Here is a 12,576-nt window from a genome sequence, read left to right as displayed (position 1 = left end):
TGCCCCGGGCACAGTTACAGACTCTGTCATGAAAACAAATCCCAAAAGGCAATTACAGTATTATTTTTTTTTCACCATTTCAACCCACTTGGAACTTTTTCCTGTTTTTCAGTACATCATATAGAAAAATATGTCGTTCAAAACTATCACACAGCTCACAAAGAACAAGTCCTTATCTGGCTATGTCGACAGACAAATAATGATGACTCTTTGAAGAAAAAGAAGAAATGAAATAGCAAAAATGGAAATTCGCTGGTTCAGGAAGGGGTTAAGGTAGTTTATTTTTTTTGTCTCAGACGGGCAGAGATGTAACAAAATTATTTAAAGGCCTATGCCTCTTAATGCATTTAGTGCACTTTACTTCAGGATAATAATTAGGAGGAGGAATTATTACAAGGGGACTTTTTAACCCCTTAGTGACAGAGCCATTTTGCAGCTTAATGACCGGGCCAATTTTTACAATTCTGACCACTGTCACTTTATGAAGTTATAACTCTGGAACACTTTAACAGATCCTGGTGATTCTGAGACTGTTTTTCGTGACATATTGTACTTCATGTTTGTGGTAAAATTTCTTTGATATGACTTGCGTTTATTTATGAAAAAAAATAGAAATGTGGCGAAAATTTTGCAATTTTCAAACTTTACATTTTTATGCCCTTATCAGAGAGATATATCACACAAATTTCTTATTAAATAACATTTCCCACATGTCTACTTTACATCAGCACAATTTTGGAAACAATTTTTTTTTGTTAGGAAGTTATAAGGGTTAAAAGTTGACCAGCGATTTCTCATTTTTACAATAAAATTTACAAAACCATTTTTTTAGGGACCACATCATATTTAAAGTCATTTTTAGGGGTGTACATGACAGAAAATACCCAAAAGTGGCGCCATTCTAAAGACTAGACCCCTCAAGGAGCTCAAAACCACATTCAAGAAGTTTATTAACCCTTTGTGTGCTTCACAGGAATTGAAGCAATGTGGAAAGAAAAAATTAACATTTAACTTTTTTTTGCAAAAAATTTACTTCAGAACCAATTTTTTTTATTTTCACAAGTGTTAAAAGAGAAAATGAACAACAAAATTTGTTGTGCAATTTCTCCTTAATATGCCGATACCCTATATGTGGGGGTAAACCACTTTTTGGGCGCACGGCAGAGCTCGCAAGGGAAGGAGCGCCGTTTGACTTTTTCAACGCAGAATTGGCTGGAATTGAGATCGGACGCCATGTTGCGTTTGGAGAGCTCCTGATGTGCCTAAACAGTGGAAACCCCCCACAAGTGACCCCATTTTGGAAACTAGACCCCCCATGGAGCTTACTTAGATGTGTGGTGAGCATTTTGAACCCCCAAGTGCTTCACAGAAGTTTATAACGCAGAACCGTGAAAATAAAATATTTTTTTCCTCAAAAATGATTTTTTAGCCCGCTATTTTTTATTTTCCCAAGGGTAACAGGAGAAATTGGACCACAAAAGTTGTTGTGCAATTTGTCCTGAGTACACTGATACCCCATATGTGGGGGGAACCACTGTTTGGGAACATTGTAGAGCTCGGAAGGGAATTAGTGCCATTTTGGAATGCAGACTTTGATGGAATGTTCTGAGGGCGTCATGTGGTGTTTACAGAGCCCCTGATGTGCCTAAAAAGTGGAAACCCCTTACAAATGACCCCATTTTGGAGACTAGGCCCCCCCAAGGAGCTTATCTGGATGTGTGGTGAGCACTTTGAACCCCCAAGTGCTTCACAAAAGTTTATAATGCAGAGCCTTGAAAATAAAAAATCTTTTTTCCACAAAAGTGATTTTTTAGCCCCCAATTTTTTTATTTTCCCAATGGTAACAGAAGAAATTAGACCCCAAAGTTGGTAAATAGTGGAAACCCCTGAATTCTAGCTCCAACCCTAACCCCAACACACCCCTAATCCCAACCCTAACCCTAATGCTAATCCCTAACACTAATTCTAACCCTAATCCCAACCCTAAGCCTAATTCTAACCCTAATTCCAACCCTAACCCTAATTCCATCCCTAACCCTAATTGTAACCCTAATCCTAACCCTAACCCTTATTCTAACCCTAATTCTAACCGTAACCCTAATGGAAAAATTAAAATAAATATATTTTCTTTATTTCATTATATTTGCCTAACTAAGGGGGTGATAAACGGGGGGGTATTTACTATTATTTTTATTTTGATCACTATGATGGGGTTTATCACAGTGATCAAAATGTACCTGTAATGCATGAATCGAATCTGCCAGCTGGCAAATTTGGCGGGCGCACTGCGCATGCGCCAGCCATTTTCTTCCTGGTCCAAGATGGCGGCGCCCACCGGAGGAGGTAGGAGGGCTCGAGGACCACCAGGAGGTACCGGGGGGGATCGGGGACCCCATTTCTCTCTTCTCTGATGTGCGATCACATCAGAGGAGTGAGTAATTACATGCAAAATCGCTGCTTTTTTTTTGCGGTCGCTGTTATACAGTTAATAACGGCGATCACAAAAGCGGGGTCGGTAAAAACCGACCTGATTCATGTTCTCTGGGGTCTCAGCTACACCCGGCAGCCGAGCTCCCGGAGAAAATCCGACTCTGGGGGGCGCTATTCACTTTCTTCACAGCGCCGTTAATTAACAGCGCTGTGGTTTAAGTACCCTTAGCGGCCACCGTTAAAAGGCATATCGGCGGTCATTAAGGGGTTAAAGTTACCTTTCAATGTAGCTGAGTTGACGTTTTTGGTGCCAAGTCATAGTTTTGTGGGATAAATATGGCACATCTTAACATGTTACACTTCTGTGTAAAGATGGTACTCCACTTTTTTACACCATCTTTTTACTAGGGTGAGTTTATCATTACTTTTGCAACAGACAGAAATCTGGCAACTGGCCTACTTTTGAAAAATACGGAAAGCGCACAATTTTCCAACAAAAATTGTTTGGGTCAAAATTTGCTTATCGATACATGTTTCCCTAATGGTTTGTGCACATACAGTGGTGAAAATAAGTAATTGATACACTGCCGATTTTGCAAATTTTCCCACCTACAAAGAATGGAGCGGTCTGTAATTTTTATTGTAGGTACACTTCAATTGTGATAGACAGAATCTAAAAATAAAAAACAGAAAATCACATTGTATGATTTTTATAAAGCTAATTTGCATTTTATTACAAACAGACACCAACCCCATCACTATTACCCCACTTGCCACCACACCAGGGCAAGAGGAAAAAGCGAAGCATCTTATTGATGCGCCATTTCCGGGGCGGCTGAGAGCTGCTTATTTTTAATCTGGGAGGGGGTCAATATCCATGGCCCCTTCCCAGACTATTAATATCAGCCTGCAGCTGTCTTCCTAGCCTTTGTTGGTTATTAATTATAGAATTTCCCCACGTCATTTTTTTTTTAGGGGTCCCCCATATTAATAACCAGTGAAGGCTAACTATATAGCTGTGAGCTGATATTAATAGCCTAGGAAGCTCCCTGTTTATTACCCCCTAACCAGGCAATAAACATCTGCCTCCAGCTGTCAGCTTTCCCTCAGCTGTTTATTAAAATTTCAAGGTTCCCCACACAAGTTAATGAATTATTAGCTAAATACGTGTCAATTAAATTACACATTCGCTGCACTAATTATATAAATGATACTAACATCTTTTCTAGCTCTCTGTTCCATATATATACAGATGACACTAGAAGTTTACACTATATAAAAAGACACATATGCATATTTTTCTCAACATCTGATATGAAATCATAGTAAACCTTTCCCGTTTTAGGCCAATTAGGATTACCATAATTATTAATATTGCGAAATGCCAGAATAATGAAACAGAGAGAATGTTTTAAGGCAATTTCATTAGTTACTGACAAGTCAAAAGTTTACATACACTAAGATTACTATGCCTTTATACAATTCTGGACTGCCCATATGTTGATGTCATGTGTTTGAAGCTTCTGTGGATGTATTTCAATGCACACCTGAAAAACACTGCTTCTTTGGGTAGCATCATGGGAAAGTCTAAAGAAATCAGCTAAGATATCAGGAAGTGAATTGTGGACTTGCACAAGTCTAGCTCATCCTTAAGTACAGTTTCAAGATACCTGAAGGTGCCTCATTCATCTGTACAAACAATTATACGCAAGCACAAACTGGATAGGAATGTCCAGCCATCATACCGTTCAAAAAGGAGACAGTTCTGTGTCCCAGAGGTGAACATGCTTTGGTCTAACATGTGTATATAAACCCAAGGACAAAAGCAAAAGACCTTGTGAAGATGATGGCAGAAGCTGGTAGGATTGCATTAATATTCCCAGTGAAACGAGTACTGTATCAACATGGGCTGAAAGGCCACTCTGCCAGGAAAAAAAACATTACTCAGGAAAAAAGTAGACTGCCCATACATTACCAACCTGCCCCCTTTTATCCCCCGTCGCAAAGAAAGCACTAAACACCATTAATTCAAACAGAAACACAACTTTTATTGGAGAGTAACCAAATACAACAACTCTCTTCTTTTATCACACCTATAGTAGGAGGGGTAAGGTCGCAGCTCTCCATGTTCACCTTCGGAAAAGGTGGGGATTTGTCACTGGACTCCCGACACATGTTACCCAGTCTTGCTCTTTTTTCCGCTAACCGCTGCGACTTACATCAATCATTGAAAACAAACAATAAGAATATCAACCACCTTAACTGAAAAACAACAAGAGGAAGGGAGGGTGGGCAGCTCTCGCTCCCTGCTGTCAAAAGAGGCCGGGCGGCTTGACTTACCCCTTTTTATATCCTCTGAAAGGGAAACCCTGGATCCGGAAGTGACCCCCACGGGCTGGCATCTACCCTGAAGGTAAAGGGAAATACTATTAACCCCTGCAGTTGCGCACCTGGGAAAAAAGGACTGGCAAATCATTACCACAACAACATTAGATGGCCAGTCAGGGGCCCCCTGCAAATAAAGCCGGGTTCCCACAGACTGCCCATACATTACCAACTTGCCCCCGTCGCAAAGAAAGCACTAAACACCATTAATTCAAACAGAAATACAACTTTTATTGGAGAGTAACCAAATACAACAACTCACTTCTTTTATCACACCCATAGTGGGAGGGGTAAGGTCGCAGCTCTCCATGTTCACCATCGGAAAAGGTGGGGATATGTCTCCGGACTCCCGGGACATGTTACCCAGTCTTGCTCTTTTTCCGCCATGAAGTAGCAACACCCCGAGGAGCTATGACCCCCCCATCCAAAGAATAAATCGCCTCCTCAATACCGTCCTGTAATCCTGACAAGAAAATGTCCAAACCAATGTCCATTAGATGTATCCCATCTGGACGCAGCAGCCTGGAATTATTGCTCTCTAACTGCCTGTGCCTTACAATAATGCCACCTCTGAAATGTATAAAACGAGATATTCTCTGGTTAACTACTCTCCGTGCTCGTTCAACACCAGCCCAATCCCATGCACCACTCCACACTACTCTGGGAATTATTTCAGACCATACCATAATCAGCTGAGAAAATAAACGTGGGAATTTGTCAATATCTGCCCGCATTAACGTGACCAACTCCATCAGTTGTATTGCGCCTAAATCGTTTCCACCCACATGTAATACTGGAGGGGCCGCAATTCTTGCTATCTGCACAACCTCGAGCAGCAATTGTGACCACCTCAGACCCTGAATACCTCTCCAGTTTATGTCCGCATTGTAGAAACCCAGAGATCTCCCGCCAGGACACAATTCAGCCCACATATGAATGACCCAGTATCCACACAGTGGATCTGGAGCGACCTAAAATGAAAAGAGAATAAAATTAACATAGCTAATTATACAATAAATAACTCAGGCCTAATGTATCGGAAAAACATGACGAACGCCACCTGCCTATCCTCGTGATTTCTTCATCCATAAGGCCCGCCCGAGCTGCTTCCATTGCTGCACCAATTCTGAATCAGTGCGTACCAAACTCACCCGAAGGGAGACCCAAAACAAATAAAATATGCCGTACTAAAGTCAGGAACTGAAATTTTGTTAACGAGGACCCATCAGCGTGCGCAAAAAACGAGGGACTATTTGGCCGTATCTCCAAATAACTCGATACCAAAGTAATTGGGCATACCGGGCCCGGAATAGCAACCAATGAAAATGATAATCTGCTGCCCATCGGATCCGTTTTTGACCGCCGAATACAGATACGTATCCCTCCTTTACATAGGGTGACATCATTGTGCTGCAAACCCCCAAGTGATTTAGACGACGGGGCCACCAACTCACTGACACGCAACGCCCCGAAAAATGACACCCCAAAAGCTGCTGAAACCAATATTGATTCAATAGGGGAACTACAGACCTCCTTTGTTCATTCAATCATTCGGGCCAAAAGAGAAAAAGAAATAGGCCTCCTAACCGCATTCGATACCCGCGATTTTTCCCATCCTTTTAAAGCCTGTCGCAAAATAAAACATTTCGTGACATCCTCCCATCCCTGAAGCTTAAAATGAAATGCTAAACCTGATAGCCTATTCCTTGTGAGCATTGCCTAAGAGCCAATATCGTGCAGATGTTTTACATATGCCAAAGTCACATCCAACCTCACCCCACTAGAAGAACCCACCAGCAAGTCTCCCACGAATCCCCACCATTCCTGCCAAGCCTTACCATATGCATTCCACATCGACGACGCTACCGAAGCCTGGACCAGCGGCATTAAGAGGCTTCCGGTATTTTCTACAGGTATTCTGGGCACTGCATTCCTTTCTGATCGGCAGATGGGGCAAGATCCCGGAATTTCTGAAAATCAAAACGTGACAGTGCATCAGCCATAGCGTTATGACTCCCTGGCACGTGCTGAAAACGGAACCAAATATTCCAATGCAGGCATTTTAATACTAGGAACCGAATCAGCTTTATCACAGGAATGGAAGATGAAGACAAGTGATTCACCACATTTACTGCACTTTCGTTGTCAGTCCAAAAGCAAATACGGGAATTCCGCAACTGCTCCCCCCATATTCCCACAGCCGCCACCAAAGGGAAAAGTTTGAGAAAGGTAAGATTCTTGGTCCTTCCATTTTCAACCCATCTAATTGGCTACTTTTCAGCACACCACTGATCTTGAAATACAACACCAAAACCCACAGATCCTGCCGCATCCGCAAACGGAGATATCCGTGCAGAACTTCTCTGTATCTTGAAACCAGGTGCATCCTTTATACTCCAATAAAAAACTCCTCCAGACCCTTAAATCTTCCAACAACGGAAGACTCAAACGAATCCTATCGTGTGCAGATTTTACGCCTTGCGTAGCCATAGCCAAACACTGCTCAAAAATCCTGCCCATGGGCATAACGAGACATGCAAACACCAACAAACCCAGAAGGGATTGCATTTGAACCAAGGACCCTTTTCTAATTGAAAAGAAACCATCAATTATTCCCAGTAATTTTGGGATCTTTTCAAGAGGTAAGCGAAACACCATGTCTTCCGAGTCAATTTCAATGTCTAGGAAGCAGAGGCGCGTGACCGGGCCCACCGTTTTTTCCTCTGCTAACGGAACTCCAAAAAAAAACATAAGCTCCAGAAACTTGTCCAAAACTTTACTGCACTTGTCCATATTGGCTGGGCCCACAAACAAAAAATCATCCAAGTAATGCGATACTGCTTGAAAACCGGTTTCATCCTTTATCACCCACTCTAAGAAACTGCTAAATAATTCAAAATGCCTGCATGAAATGGCACAACCCATGGGAAGGCAAGTATCGTAAAAATAAGCCCCATCCACAAAACAGCCCAATAAATGATGGCAGTCTGGGTGAACTGGTAACAGGCGGAAAGCAGACGCAATGTCCAACTTATCCAATACTGCCCCCCCCTGCCTTCCGTACCAACCCTACCGCTTGATCGAAAGAAGCGTAAACCACTGAAAACTCTTCAGCACTAATACCATGATTTACTGACAAACCCTTTGGATGCGACAGGTGATATATAAGTCTGAATTCTCCAGGCTCTTTTATGGGAGCAATTCCTAACGGGGATACCCTGAAATTTGGAAAGGGGGGGGATCAAACGGCCCCAACATATGCCCCGGAGACACCTCTTGCTATTTTGGCGGCAAAAACCAGAGGGAGCTCCCTAGCCGACTTCAAATTCAAGGAAAACGATGAACAATTAGAAAACTTGAATGGAATAAAAAAAACAAATTTGAACCCTACTCTTAACTGTGCCGCAGCCACTTTATTGGGGTACCTGCTTAACCATGGCTCCATCGCGGTGATGTTAACAGGCGTCTTTACTGTCTTGTTGTGCGGTTGGCCTAGCAAATGAACCTTTTGAAGTGGGACGCTGGCATTTTGTGACTGCATGTGGACCCCCACATGCTGAACATTCGTGCTTGTGTTTGCATAGGCCATAAAACCTGCAGTGACAGCCAACATGTTCCCGGCCTGTGGACGGCAACTGGCCCCGAGCCTGACTGCTGGCTAGGGGCCCCGGAATGAAAGGGCTGACTGCTCCTCTGAGACATCATGAGATTCAACCAAGAATCTGTAGCCTTCACCCCCCAACCCAGTTTCGGGTTGATGGCTAACCGCCGCCTAAAATCCTCATCGTATCTCGACCATGCCGCCCCACCATGCGTCTTATATGAATTGTAAATGGAATCCATGTAAAGAAACAACTCTGAGCAACGCTCAGGGTGCTTTTTTCCCATAACACAACCTAATGCAAAAAACACTTGAAGCCAATTATTAATAGTCTTTGCCACCTTTTGTCGCCGCTCGTAAGGCCGATTATTCGGCCACCGCTCACGGTCGACCGTGCTTTGCTCCATAGACAAAAGTGACCAAATAGCTATATAATCATTGGCCCAAATATTTTCTATAGTCTCCTGTTCCAAATGAAAACCTAAAGGGGCTACACCACAATAAAATACATCTCTATGAATATCTGACCTCAAAAGTGGAGGAGGAGGATTTCCAACTTTTACTTGCGCTAGTAATTTTGGGTTCAATACCAACTTTTCTCCTCCCAAAATGCTCCTCAAATTATCCATGGTCACAAACTTTTCACCCGAACTCCAGGCACTCGCATAATTAAACTCACCATTCAACGTCTCAGGAACTGGCGTAACTGATTGAACTGACACCTCCTCTTCATTATGTGCTATCAGCTGCTCCCATGTAATACGGGATGATTGACGCATCGATGCCCAACTACGACCTCTTGACTCCGATGAAGATGATGATTGATGCTCTGAAGACCTTGACCGACGACTGCACCTGGACCCTTCTCTCCTTCTTCTACTACGGCCGTGACAACTGTGTCATCTTGCAGACCCTCTGCAGGAATCCGAGGAAGAAGAAGATGACCTCCCCCTTCTCCTTCTCACACCACCCCTGTGATTCAGTGGTTCAGCAGCAATTCCCATGGGAGCTGAGCCCATAGGGGTTACCCCTACCGTGGAGGCAGTCAGTACACCCCGCTGTTGAGAAAGACCCAATGCTCCTAAATTATTTCCCAAAACTGAATTTAATGCCATATCTGCTACCACTGCACACATCTGTGGCTGGTTTAAGGCAGGGGCAAAACTACTCCTGCTACGTGTGGCAAATTGCATGAGCCTGTAGACACCAAAGGTTCCACCATTGCTGACTGTAGTGCGTTTGCCTGTGAAGAAAAAGAAATAGGTGGCAACGGATGCGGCTGAACATTTTGCGGCATTAGCTGCGTCCCTGTGTCACAATGTGGCGGCATAGGAACCTCCTGTTGTTTATCTAGCAACTGACTCCCCTTTTCAGCCAGACTATTTGTAACCTGCTCTTCTCTAGTTTGCTGTATGGAACTATATTGTTCCCTCTTGCTCCTATCGTCATCATTGGACGACCCACTGGCACTATGGGTACCCCCCATTGCTCTGGCTTTTGTGGTAATAGTACTGTTTTTTGCTGCCAATCCTGCTCCCCCGCTGTGAAAAATAACAGCTGAGAGCTTATCTGCTGCCGGGGACCTCCTACGCTTCTGTCGCTGAGACGCAGGGTGGCTGTGTTTCTCTACTTTCCTGCTCTGGTTTGTGTCCCCTTTACTGAGAGACAAGACTGCTGGCAATCGCCCTGCACTGTCAGCAGGTACCTGATTTACCTCAGGAGAAAGCGCAGCAATGCCACGCTGCCATCCAGACATAGAGGCAGACGGGCTCACACGCTCCGGGGGGTGTGGCCCGCGCCTCGCCCGCCGGCCGCCCGGAGCTGAATTAGAAGGCAGGGACCTTTTCCCAGTCTCCCGCAACAGCGCCTCAATCCACCCGTCGCTCTCCCTGGCAATTCTCTCCCGAACCTCGTCCTCCAAACCTTCCATCCTTGCACCACAACGGGATACCTCCGCTCTCGCTCCCTGCGGCAGCTCTTGCTCCATGCGGTCAAAAGAGGCCGGGCAAATCATTACCACAACAACATTAGATGGCCAGTCACGGGCCCCTCGCAAATAAAGCCGGGCTCCCACAAAAGCCAGATTAAGGTTTTCAAATGCACTCAGGAACAAAGATCTTACATTTTGGAGACATGTCCTGTGGTCTGATGAAACTAAAATTTAACTTTTGGGGCATAATGACCATCATTAAAGGGAACCTGTCACCACTTTTTTGGTCTACCAGCTAAAAATATTACTTAACTGAGTGTCAGCTATGCATTCCACAACTACTTCTGAAACCTCCTGACTCCCAATGTATCACCCATAATAACCATTTTTATTTGTCCCACGCTGTATGTTAATCTGTTCGGTCCGGTCCGATGGGCGTTGCCTCTGTTCCCTCACTCCACCCCGCCTCAGCTTTCTGTATGCATTCTTCATTGTGAATATCGCAGATTGTGTACAGATTTTGCGCATGTGCATTGAAATGTGACCGTGGGCATGTGCAGTATGCTTTGGCCAACTGCAGGCAAAGCGAATAGTGAGCATGCGCCATGAGTCCAGTCCTTTTCAAATGTTTCCGGTGGCAGGGAACACAGAAATGGCCACAAGATACTTCCAGGACATAAGAAACAACTGCGTATGCTGACGCATGCGCACTACTGATTTTAGGCTTTGCCTGCAGTTGGGCAAAGCATACTGCGCATGCGCAAGGTCACATTTCACATTAACATACAGCGCGGGACAAATAAAAAAAAGGTTTTTATGGGTGATACATGGTGAGTCAGGGGGTTTCAGAAGTAGTTATGGAATGCATAGCTGACACTCAAATGATATTTTTAGCTGGTAGGTCAAAAAAGTGGTGACAGGTTCTCTTTAAGTTTGGAGTTAAAAGGGAGATGCTTGGAAACCTAAGAAAAACATCCCAATTGTGAAAAATGGGGGTGGCAGTATCATGTTGTGGGGTTGTTTTACTGCAGGAGGGACTGGGTGCACTTCACAAGACAGATGGAATCATGAGAAAAGAAGATTATGTGGCAAATAGATGTAGCCCCGATGCTATCGCATCGGGTGGGTTGTAATGTCACGATGGGGGCAGGCTTTGCAGCATTGAGAATCTCTCCCCCCATGCGCTCACCCACCTATCCACTCTCTCTTTCCCCATGTGCTGGCTTCTCCCATCTGTGTTCTCTTCTTTGACCTGTCTACCCCATGTGCTCTGTCTCTCTCACCCCTGTGTCTGACCGTGTACAGAACATACCACAGCTCCTGGGCAGGGGAGGAAGAAAAAGACAATGCTGACATTACAGCAGGAGATCACGGAGGATACATTTTGTGAGGTAAAATATTGTTTAAAAACAGTCAGTGAAATATTTTACCTCATAAAATGAATCCGCTTTGATCCCCTGCTGTAATGGCACTATTGTGTGTGTGAGTGTGTATGGTGCGTACGGCGTATAGAGTGTGTGTGGTGCGATGGTGTTCTACTGGTGGTACCATGCAATAGGTTCGTCAGAGAATTCCAAGCGGAGGAAGTTCACCGACCGCCATATTGGGACACCCAAGTGATGGGTGTCAAAATATGGAAACTGCTGCTGGTCCCAACCTATTGCGCGGTATCACCAGCGGATTACCGTCGCATCACACACACACTCTATACGCAGTACGCACCACACACACTCACACACACACTCTCACACACTCATGCTCACACACTCGCACTCACATTCACACTCACACACACTCACATACTCACATTCACACTCACACAATCACATTCACCCTCTCATACTCACACTCACGCACTCACACTCACATTCACACTCACATTCACTCACATTCACACCCACACTCACTCACACACTCACACTCACACACTCAAACTCACATTCACACTCACACACACTCACATTCACACTCACACTCACACACACTCTCACACACTCACATTCACACTCACACACTCACACGCTCACACTCACATGCTCACACTCACTCACACACTCACTCACATTCACACTCTCACAGTCACACTCAGAGACTCAGACTCACACACAGACTCACACTCTCACACTCACACACTCACATTCACACACCCTCACACACTCACACTCACACTCATACACTCACACACTCACACTCTAAAACTCACACACACACACAAACACACTCACACTCA

At 44.4% G+C, this 12,576-nt stretch overlaps 1 long non-coding RNA gene across 1 annotated transcript in view; it reads right to left on the bottom strand.

Moving 5' to 3' along the window:
* Positions 1–12,576, bottom strand: part of LOC141059035 (uncharacterized) — an 80,960-nt gene that overhangs the window by 37,777 nt on the left and 30,607 nt on the right. The window lies entirely within an intron of this gene.

This window comes from Dendrobates tinctorius, unplaced genomic scaffold, assembly GCF_039654945.1.
Source record: "Dendrobates tinctorius isolate UK_male_01 unplaced genomic scaffold, ASM3965494v1 ptg000223l, whole genome shotgun sequence".
Classification (NCBI taxonomy): domain Eukaryota; kingdom Metazoa; phylum Chordata; class Amphibia; order Anura; family Dendrobatidae; genus Dendrobates; species Dendrobates tinctorius.
The sequence above is the reverse complement of the archived record's forward strand: the minus strand, read 5'-3'. Positions and strand labels throughout refer to the sequence as shown.